At 42.1% G+C, this 11,986-nt stretch overlaps 1 long non-coding RNA gene across 1 annotated transcript; it reads left to right on the top strand.

The window, feature by feature from the left end:
* Positions 1 to 2,518: 2,518 nt before the first annotated feature.
* LOC119179751 (uncharacterized) lies at positions 2,519 to 9,222 on the top strand. The gene is made up of 3 exons (XR_012884972.1): positions 2,519 to 2,708; positions 7,795 to 7,900; positions 9,111 to 9,222. It is a non-coding gene; the product is annotated as an uncharacterized LOC119179751 (long non-coding RNA).
* Positions 9,223 to 11,986: the final 2,764 nt, after the last annotated feature.

Here is an 11,986-nt window from a genome sequence, read left to right as displayed (position 1 = left end):
CGAATGCTCTTGTTTCTGTTATCACTAGCGATGTAGTGTGAAGAACATGAAGGGTGTTATTTAAAGGCCTGACCAAATGTACCCGTTGCACTGCGTTGACGCGTGTTTTTTTTTGACGTGGCGCCAAGTCTGCGAAGGATGCGTGGGGTTAGGCCTTAAAGGTCGTCGTCCGCTCGTTGCTATATGCTTGTGCGTCGCCACTCGTCTTTGCCCTATACGACATCTGTTTGCACTGTACGACATAAAAGCTGTTTGGACCTCGAGCGCTTTCACAGCAAGTTTACGTTGAAGATACAGAGTGCACGCAGGCGACTTCACTCGCTGCAGCGGCCGCATTTCCTAACTGAGCACACTGTTCAAACACAAAGTAGCAACTCCGACAGTTGTCAGTGCGTGCTCGTCCTGTGCGTGTTGGTTCCACGCATTCTTTGTGCTTGAGCAGCTTGAGGCTTGCTTCAAGCTGCTTAGAATATTCGCGTGACATTCAAATTCGTAGTTGTCGCCTTTATTGCCTCATCCTTTTGGCAAAAACAAAACGAAATAGATACTCAACTAGCTTGGTCAAAACACGTTCCACTTTCGTGTTATACCTATCGGTATGATAGAGGGATCACCGATGTTTTTTTAGCATTCGACAGATTTTTGTCCCTGCGTATTCATCGAAAAGCATGTTTGGTAACCAATTTTCGCACAGCTAGAATGGCCCTGCAGCACAAACTTCTTCATGTGAGCTTTACATATTTAGCAGAGGGCTTTTATTCCACTACCTATAATGTCGATGATGCCTTCGTAGAAAGTATTCTTTTTTTCGTGTATATTTTGTAACGGGAGTAACACACATTCACAGGGTTCATATTTGTTCGCATTTTGCATGCATGGGTTCTTGACATGTCAAAATCGGAAAATAAATATCGTAAAAAAGGGTGCTTATAGCCTAATGGTTAAAATATTTGCCATCGTAGCGCGTGGGCCCAGTTTTCAATTCAGTTCAAGCCAAATTTTGTTACTCTGTTTTATTTCTTCTCCTCGGTGAAAAACAGGAAAAATGCGTGGAAATCTAGGCGTGTGAAGCTTCACGGTAACATAAATTTTTGGGCACCACCACAGACGGCCCGAGAGAAGTTTCTTTGGCGCCGTACACGTAGTAATATGTTGATGTCTCATATGCATCAAAAGCTTGCCCGCTTATACTGGGTTAGCGAATGTTTGGACGTTACATGTTGAATAAGATTTGTGTGAGCATTGCTTGAGACACAGAAAGTCAATAAAACAGCCTGGTACAATTTTTCTTTTTTTCTCAATACGTATTGTACAAAAATCCTGACAAACCTCTTTGACTTAACCTTTTTCTCTCTCTCTTATCACTTCAAAGCCCGTTCGTGAGGTAAAAGAGACGAGCACGACAGTGTTCTGCCTGTCTTGATACTTGATACCATGCTGAGCGCCAGTATTCACTCTCCGTATACTGGGACTTAACCGAACCCGGAGTAACATGCTGATTGAAATAAAAAAATCATTAGAGGAAATGTTATGCATGTTGTCTAGAGCAAGTCTGTGGGAAAACAGAAATTTACACTGCCTGAACTCAATTCTTTTCTCCTAATTGCGAGCGTCTAATGACAACAGTGCATTCCGACAGGAAGCTTGACAGGACGTCGTCACGTTAGCTTAATCGGGTATCACTCTTTATTTCGGCATTATATCTTTCATGCAACGGCTTCTCTTGTACAGCAGTATATAGAAGTGGCTTTGCGGGCTCTATAGTTTGGAATGAAGTTTGATGAATATGAATGATTTCGTTTTGTCGTCGTAAACTCGCACACTACCACTTGGGAATTCCGGTGATACAGTGCAGTTGTGCATGGCTTCATTTCGCTAGTGAAGAATAAAAATCACGCTTTAGCTGATGTATTTCGAAACCGTGCTTATTTCGCTTCGTCTCCGACCCTCTAGTCTACCCCCTCTTTCAACCTGAACAGTGCTGTTATGGCGCTGTATTTTTGACTGCAAGAATCATAACGACACGTGTATAAAACTGTCCCTCTGGCACGAGCGCTTAAATTATATGCAAGGGAGGAAGACGACAACGTTGTCGTTGTGGGTTGAACTCACGGTTCCCTACTGGCCTGCAATACTGTGTGCTCTTCACGGCGTTAGCAAAATCCGCTATAACCGAATAAAGCTTCCCCGTAACAATATTCCGTAAATCAGTAAGCCATCACACACACAGAATCAAGCTATACCAAAAGATGCACTCCACAGCAGAATACAACTTTCGAAATGTTTTTTGGTGGAGAACAGCGCATGACAATTCTAACGGCAAATATTGGACAAAATACAAACGTGGCATTATCACAATGCTTAGCGTAGTGAGCGTCAGCACCATGGTTGTCTTCCTTTGTCACTTCCTGCCTAGATTGTTTTGTGCTATTGTCAAGGAACCGCACAAAAGAAGAATCACGGACTGAGTCGGCCAACAATTCTTCTGATTTTAGTACGAATACGCTATAATCTTGTAGCTGCTGACTGTTATTTTTGAAATTCCCAGTAAGCATAAATGCACAGGCGCGCGTCAATGAAGTGGTTTTCGGTATTTTTTGTGCTTACAATATATATCCATGGCTCGCAATGCTTTTTCGGATTATTTCATCGTCATAAGTCAAACGATGCTACGAATGCACAGGATGGTAAGATTTCTAGGAAAACAGGTAGGTTTGATTGTTATTCGTCGCTAAGAAAAATTCCATCTTTCTCTCTCTCTACGTCATGCTGAAATATGAAAAAGATTAACACATGCATGTGAGGGCACTTGTGGGGATAATGCTATAACAGTGAGATGTCTTATGAAAGTGACCGCTTCTGCTGAAACAACATAGGCAACCATGTATATGAGTACCTTGGTGAAGGAAATATAACTTCAAAAGTACTGATCTGCACTAACGTGCAATAATTGGCAGGGGGTGCCATATCAACCCCACGCGAAAACAATAGGAATTCGACAGGTCAGAGATTATTGGGACTGGTACCTAAGCAACGTAAGATGTATTTCTAATAATTGTTGTAGTTTAACGTCCCACACCACGATGTGATTATGAGAGACGCCCTGGTGGAGGGCTTCGGAAGTTAAGGCCACCTGGGGCTCTTCAACATGCACCCAAATCTAAGTACACGCGCCTGAAGCTATTTTGCCATTATCGAAAACGTAGCTGCAGCCACCGGGATTTGATCCCGTGACCTGTGGGTCATCACTCAAGCCCCATAACCACTAGACTATTTTGGCGGATAAATAGCCTATTTAGGGTGCCTTTGTGTCCTACAGCAATATTTTTCATGTGGCTTGTTACCGTTTCATTCCTTGGAAACTGTAGGCATCTTGTTAGCAATATTACAACTCTCTGATATGTGACATGCCGTTTATGAGCGGAATACGCTGCATGGCATGCAGTCGGCCGGTATTACTGTGGGACACAAAAAAGCTTCCAGTACAGGCTTTGTTTTAGGGATGAAGCGTCGCATAACAGCATGGGCACTGGTCCATATTTTTCACAGTACTTGCAGCATGCGAAATCATTAACTTATGTAAGCACAACCTGACAGGATTAAGACGTTGTAACAGTTGCGCAGTTAATAAGATTATTATAGCTTTGACAATTCACTGCCGTAAAGTGGGGATCAGTATAGAGCGGTGGTCAACATTAGAAGTTTATTTTTTCGTTGGCGACGCCTGCGTGTCGCTACTTTAAAAGAGACCCACTTATCGCCAGCTGCTCTTGCATAATAGATCTATATAAAGTGGCAGGAGAAAGTCTCCGGCAAAAATGGAATGGTTGCTGCTGTGCACGTATTATTCACCTCGACTAAACTGTCGAGGTACATAATCTATTCAACAATGGATAGTCGCAGAGTTGAAATAGATGGCGGCATACTGGAGTCACAAGGAGCCTATTTTCAACCATTTTTTAAAATTGTGATGCAAAAGTGTTGTGCGCCAGTGCAAGACGTCCTGGGTGATGTAGTTCAGAATAGCGCTAAGAAAAGAGTCGAATTAACTACACCGCACAGGTGAGAGCGGACGAATATGAAAGCATCATGTGATATTCAGATGGAACTACATCGGCGGTGCCTAAGTATAATCAGCGTGTCAGTCTCGAAAAAGTTAGTCAGGGACGTCCAACCACTTGGAATCACTGTCAGTAATTGTAATCTTCAGAATGTAAGCAACTGGAGGGAAAAATCACAACATATTCACGGAGTGAATGATGATGAGTGTGGTGAAGCGTCTTTCTATTCATCCGTCCGTGTGCCCATTCTTCCGTGCATGCGTCCATGTGTCCGTTCGCGTTCGAGAATATAGACAGTGCGCGGGTAACACTGACAAGACACGAGCCAAGGACGCCGAGCGCAAGTGTCTTCAACGCACCCACCGCCCTGCTTCCTTCATGCCCCCCCCCCCGACAATCCGCCACGTACAGTAACTATTCAGGAGTCTGAGAGTGGCATTCGTTCTCCTCGTACCCAGTCACAGCCCGCGCAGCAGCCAACTGGAGATCAGCGGTACAGTGCCATCTAGAATATGCTAGCACAACTGCAGTTTCTATGTACTTCTATGAGGCAGCGCCGTGTATTATAGGTTTCGGGAGATACTGCCTTCTTTTCTTTCTCGTCTCTTCTTATCTCGGTTACGCGTGACGCATGATAAAGCCAGACTAAAAGAAGATTCGCCCCTTAAAATGCAGGGATTCTTAAGCATTGCCTTCAGTAATTGAAAGCGCCAACAATATCTGGTCTCTGTAGTGCATAATTCTGGTTTTGGGACGTTAAACACCACAAATCAATAGTGCATAATTCAACCAATGAGCGCATGTTTTTATTTCATGTTACTTGAGAAGTTTAAAGTGAGGATAACTACAATGTAATCAAAAGTAGAAAATGACTCGTGTTAGTGAAGCTTTCGCCTCGCGTATGACTCAATTCTGCGGAATGTGTAGCATGCCTCAAAACCCTGAGATTATAACTTAGAAGTGTGACAGCTTGGGCTTGTTCGTATGGCATGACGATAGTTATGCCATACCAACTAGCGTAGCAACTAGTGTCTTTCGTGTCCTTGTCTCTGTGTCGTCGTTTTGTTCTCGCGCTATAACTATCGTCAGGCCTGAGATTATACGCGTGAAATGTTTTGAACCTGCCATGAGCCCACTGCGCAGTCGTAAGCTAATACGCGATGTATCGCGTGAGCATTTTGCGGTGAATAGTCGTCTTTGAATTACGACGTAGTTACGAAAACGTAGACACGTTACATAGATATGAAATTAAGTATAGCTAAAAGAGCCCCGGTAGCACAGCCGATCCAGCCGCTAACAGTTAAAACCAAATGTTGAAATGCACTTCCAAAGATAAATTGAAATCCTGCGCAATGTTTATCCAATATTAAGCACCAACGAGCGCCTCCAAAAGTCAATTGCCAAAGTTCCAAAGGTCGTATATCGCCACCATAAGAAACTTCAAGGACATGTTAGTGCATGTTACTGCAAAGTGAACAATAATTTTACAACCAACATAATATCTTGTTCTCTTCCAAGCTGTAAGACTTGCAAGCAGCTTCAAGATGACGTTATAGTTAAAAGTGTCGAAAATGATTACGTAGACCGCATAATATTCAGCATTATCTGCACTTGCCCAAACGTCTGCATGATCGAATGTTCGTATCGTCATAACAGGTACAGTGCCGAGGCATGACAGTGCGTTCATATTAGAATAAAAAGGCACAATGTGCACACGGAAAACCAAGAAAGCAAAGCAGTCGTACAGAATTTTCATCTAACAGGTCACAACTTCGACAACCTCCAACTATACGTCTGAATAATGCAAAGTTTGAAGTACATCTAAGGATGTATGTAAAGTACATCTGAAGGATATAAAGCAGGCAGGTAGAAAAATTTTACAAGGGGCTCTCGAGGCCTTGTGATAGGATACACATCCAACGGGAACCGCAAGTGTTAAGCCCTTCCTCAAGCAATTCGTAAATTGCCATTGTTAAGTGCTGTTTTCTTCTAACAACCGTATTCAGGGTAAAGTGTACAACCTGCTCCCCAATTATTTTTTTTTGTGGAATATCTTCTTCCTTCTATCTCGACCAATTCATCATGGCGGCCTCTCATTGTCGCGGACCCCCTCCACCAGTTTCACATGTTGCCCTTTCCTCCACCTTTGGGTTGGAGGAGACGGTATCAAGAAAAGCCCTAAAAAAATCAGTTGCAGCCTCGAAAAAAAAAAAAAACAGAATATTGGCAGATACTACGTACAGTACGAAACAATGGTACGCGAAGCACGAATAAGGAAGGTTGATATGTCCATTTGAAATCAGCTCAATGTTACGAGGAGGACGTAAATTATGCCCTACATGACACGCATATCATGATTATTAAGTTCGGACGTGTAATTTACCTTCGTAGTCTATTCGTCAGGTGATAACGAATTTCGTATATGTGAAGCAAGTGAAACGGCCGTGAGCGCGCTACGAGCGTAGTGTGTAGCCATGTTTTGCGTGACATGCATACCATGATTATCATGTTTGAACATGTCATTTACCTTCGTCGTCCATTCACGTCACCTGTTACCAAATTAGGTATATGTGAAGCTAGTGAAACGGCCGCGAGCACATCGTGAGCATAGTATGTTGTTACATGACACGCGTTTCATGATTATCATGTTTGCACCAGGCACACACCTTCATAACCCATTCACGTAATGTAACACCAAATTTGGTATATGTGAAGCTAGCGAAATGACTGCGATATCATGTTTGGGCCTGTCATTTACTTTCATCGTCCGTTCACGTCTCGTAATAGCAAATTTTGATATGTGAAGCTAGCGAAGGAGCCGCAAGCGCATCATGACCGTAGCATGTAGTCATGTCGTTACAGGACGCGCATGTCAGAATTTCCACGTTAGGGTCGTTAGGGTCTGTCACTTGTGTTCTTCACGTAGACATGTCATACCATACCAGGTTTCCAACATGTCATGTGAGTGAAACCACCGCAAGAGCAGCAAGACCATGGAATGTAAATCATGACATTCATGACATACCTGTTATAATTTTCATGTTATAACTAGTCACTTATGCTCGCAATAGAGTGATCTTATGCCATGTCAACTTTGGTATCGATGCCGTTATCAAAACGGCCAGGAGAGCTAAAAGTCATAGATAGATAGATAGATAAATAAATAAATAGATAGATAGATAGATAGATAGATAGATAGATAGATAGATAGATAGATATGATCTAGGTCCCCGAAGTTTGCTAAGAAATGCTTTGAATAAAAAAAACACGAAAAAAAATTCACATGTCGAAACGTGGGCTTTTGCACCCCCTCTCTGTTCACGAATTTTTTATCGCAATCTTCAATCTCCCCGATCTTGCCACTCTTTTCGATCTTTACTTCATGTGTTCAGTCCTCTTCGCAATAGTGTTGCTGTGAGCAGTAGACTATGTACGGTGCAGACAGCAGAAAGTTACAATTAAAATGTGTGCATACAATATACATGTGCCTTTGTGCTATGCAATAATTTCAGATAGAGCACTCTAAGCTATATAAAGTAGGCAATATTAAGCGGAGTGTTTGGATTTCAATGTTTTCTGGTCCGTTGATGCTGTTTGAGCTGAAGTGTGCTGCGAAGTAAATAAATATTATAGATTATGTTTTTAGCGGCATTTCTTTACCTAGTCGCAGTTAAAAAAAGACGTGTGGTGAGTTGGTACCATATTTATTATTGCTGTGTGTTTCCTTTTACAGTATTTTGCATTTTCAACCAATCAAAAGTTACAAACGGAAGACCTCGAAGTTTTTCTCAGCCTTGTGTGAGAGTGTCATGTTCTGGTGGAAAGCTGTTCACTATCGGGTACGATGAAAAAGGCACTACGGTACACATGTGCGTTCTTCTTCAATTAGTGACTACGGCACGTATATGCAATGTCGATAGCGATAAACCGAACCTGCGACATTCGTATAACATGAAAGTTGTCTGTTCTGTCCATACCTACGGCAGTTTTTTTTCATGAATTTTATTTCCTTTACACTTAAGTGATTATTAGGCCACCATAGTGGACAACAAATATAATTTCGTATGCTATCTGTACTGCTTCATTCTCGGCTAGTTTCATTTTGTTAAGGCTATACTAATCGGCAATCTGACTTTTTCTAAGGACTGATTGTCAGAGACATGTCCCCAGGTGTGAGACGTATTTCGGTGAAAGGTGCCGGAAGTTAGAAGGACTGATTATTGTAGTGCAGCTGATAAACACCACGCCCGTTAAACATGAAGTTTTGCACTTGTGTCATGATATGCATTTAGAAAAGTGAGAGTTACCTCGACGGCTGACAGCTTACAGCTAGTCGACTTTGATGTGTAATGAGATTTGGCATATACCAGCAGTGAATGAGGAACAGAGCACTGTTTCTTTCTCCGTCGAAAATTTTTTCTGCATCCTTGGAGAAGTGCAGGACACGCTTAGGAACACTTGCACAAAAATGAACAATTTCCACGTCGAGCCTATTAGAAGGCCTGATAGTTCTTCGACAACATGATGAATGCACCATTAAAGGTACATTTGTTTTAATTGAAGGTAAAGTCTTATACGTAAATTGTGATGCATTTGTAATTGATCTGTTATGATAATTGATATATTAGCGCCTCATGCATGCACGCTTTAATTCAAAGAAAATGTACGGGCAAAAAATTGTGTGAAAGAAGTAATTCCTTTTAGAGAATAATTTAGAGACTGAATAACAGCCACCAACTTTAATATAACTGATCTTCATGGTGGTACCATAAAAAGAGTGCATTGAATTATGTCAACAAAAAGTAGCAAAGTACTCGTTGTGATCCTTCAGGCATTACATTAGAAAGTGTTGCGTCTCAGAACGAATAACTGCTAGTTATTCGTTCAATAGGTTCTAGCCCGTGTAATAACTGCTAGTGGTTCAAGTTATGCGTGGGCTACGACCTATTGTGAGTTTTCTCCTACTAGCTGTCATTGCCTAAATTTTATCCTCCAATTGTTATACAACAGAACTGCAGTACTTAACCAACTTTTTTCTTTTGGTTGCAGATGCACAAACAATACTGCACGTAATAGAAAGTGTACCCAACCTATAAAAAAGCCCTGGCCCTATTGTTGTTATTGTGACCAGTGGGTCTAAATAACGCAAATATGGTTTTAGGGGCATCTAAAGTGAATTTTGAATGTGTATTACTTCAGGTTGATAGTTATGAAGGAATCATTTTCAAATATACAACAGCAATGAAGTTCAGAATATGGTGCCCTTGTTGTGCCTTTTGTGCCTACAACGTACTCAATACTTTTTGATTGAGAAACTTTCTCGACCTATACATAGATATACATAGATAAGAGCATTCGAAGGTGCCCCTTCTTAGCCCACCATTCACGTACTTTTGTGATTAAAGTTAGCGTTGTCTTGTGTCGACTTTACAGGACCACAAAAGCACGCCTCTCTTGGCAAAGTAAATGTGGAGTAGCGTTCAAGAGACGCAGTGACTCTTTGAGTGGAGGAGCACGCCTCGCCTTGACTTGGTCATGTCGAGGAGAGCCCTTCAGTGAACGATCATTGTGAATACGGGGGTGACTGCCATTGAACCCACTTGAGAAAAGTGTTCGTTAGTCGAGCCCTTGTTGGGCGGGTCTGCGTATAAGGGGCATTTATTAAACGCATCGATTACTATGAGAAGTCAAACCATATGTCACGGGTTGGCTACATGTATGAAAAGACGCGCACAAAGTTTGATGCACGAAGTTTGATGCAAATTCGATTCCCCACGTTTTAAGCTTGCCAAGAGGGCCATTGTATCTATTTGCATGGAAAGAGCACTAGTGAAACCTCGCACTCATGAAATGAAGAAGAGTTTCATTATTAGGTCACGCGGCTGCGTTAGGCTGGCTACCCTGGTTCTCTCGTTCTTACAGTGTCAGAAACCCTCCTTCAAAAACTGAAGAGATTGTGAAAAAATAGGCAGCCAATAAATAAAAGACCCACGAGTATGACATACATACACAAAGTTGCTCTCCACCTTAAAAAAAGTGGGTAACTTCTAGCGTTTTCGGTGCTGCGCAAGTTGGCTATAGCCTGTGCTCACGGAATTCTACTGCACCTAGGTCTACCCTGTGTGTGAAGAGGCACACAAGGCCATATTTCACCTGCTTTGTTGGTGAGGTGTAGGAGACCCCGCTTAGTTGTAGTAGGGTATACATCGGCCTAATAAGCTGGCACATAAACGATAGAATTGAGGAGCATGGATTTTCAATGAAAAATAAACTTTCGGCACATTTGCAAGTGCATTGCTGTTCCTGCAAGTGTGTGTGTAGGCCCGTGTACTCAGATTTGGGTGCACGTTAAAGAACCCCAGGTGGTCGAAATTTTCGGAGCCCTCCACTACGGCGTCTCTCATAATCATATAGTGGTTTTGGGACGTTAAACCTCACATATCAATCAATCAATCCTGCAAGTGTGACTCCGAATTTTTGAGTATCCATTCTGGGAAAGAGTAATGATACCTTTATCTTCGTATTCACTTTTCTTTTTTTCACTTTTACGGTTACAATTAACTCCAAAAGCGTCCCTTATGCTTACCCTGATGTTATTCTCTGTTAGTTTCCATTAACATTGTGTGTCTAACGAAAAAAAAACGAGCATTTAAATTTACACTTTCCTTCATTGATAGCAAGGGTATGGCCCTGGCGGACTTTTTGCCTTGAGGTGGCATGAGAGGGATAACTGGTCAGCTGTCATCATGTAATAACATCACGTACTACGTGACGCCAAACTGGCCAAACAGAGTGTTTTACACTCGCCGTAATTGCAGCATGGGGAACTGACTGTCGCTGCTACGCTTATATGAACATATATAGCCTATCAAAAGCACAGAGGGATGACCGCCATCGTAGCTCAGGGGTAGGTAATCGGACGCATTATTCGAAGATCGCAGGTTTGGATCCAGCCGGTGACTTTTCTTTTTATTTTCGTTACAAGTACTTCCAATAACATCCCCTATGCTTTCCCTGCTATTCTTGTCTGTTAGATTTCATTAATATTGCTTCAAACAAAGAAAACACCCCCACAATCATATGCACTTGCACGCATCAAAAAGTAGAGATTGTGTTTGCTAGCGATACAGCTGTTGCTCTGCATGGTGGGGAAGTAAATGTCTTCGAATCCTTTTTTTTTCCTTCAGTAGCTTTATTTTCATCACATTTCTTTTTGCGAGTCTTATCGCGTGTTTTCAGAAGAGCATGGGATGGTGTGACGGTGCATTGTTGCTACGGTTATATGTGTTGCTGATATTCTGAGAATAAACTTAGCTGCGAGTGACGCCCTTTCTCCTCTTTCCATAATATTTCATCCTTGATGGTACACGTATATTTGTATTACAGTAAACAAAGTTTAGTGTTATTTTGATTATGCAACCTCTTTTTTTGCAGTAGGATTAGTGATGGGGAACTTACCCACAAGCTATCATATTTTCAGATGTGATACACTTCAACAATCTCTGTCGCTAGGTGTGAGTGGTGGATGCTTATTAACTGCAAGAAAGGCATGCAGTCACAGTCAAGCCATGCCAGAGGGTACCACGGTGGCCTTGACCTGTGTTGCGCTCATTGTTGGGGTGGTCTCTTAAAGGGTTCGTATAACAGTTTGTCAACTCGATCGGAAAACGCTGCCGATCAGTTGCAGAAACTTTTGAGAGCAGTAGAGCCAAGTATTGCAGTACTGCAGGCAGCCTGAAATTCAAAAGTAATTCAATTACAAATAAGTCTGCTAGGAATCATTTCCTCTTATCTCGACAAATGATGCTATAAACCCCCATGGTCACGCCGTTAACATAATGTCTGTGGCTATTGGCTTATTTGAACATCTTAGGCTGCATGGCTACTGTTACCTCCATGGAGTGTGCCCACGTGCCTGCGGTCAT

This window comes from Rhipicephalus microplus, chromosome 7, assembly GCF_043290135.1.
Source record: "Rhipicephalus microplus isolate Deutch F79 chromosome 7, USDA_Rmic, whole genome shotgun sequence".
NCBI lineage: Eukaryota > Metazoa > Arthropoda > Arachnida > Ixodida > Ixodidae > Rhipicephalus > Rhipicephalus microplus.
Note: the sequence above shows the minus strand (reverse complement) of the source record. Positions and strands in the feature narration are given on the sequence as shown.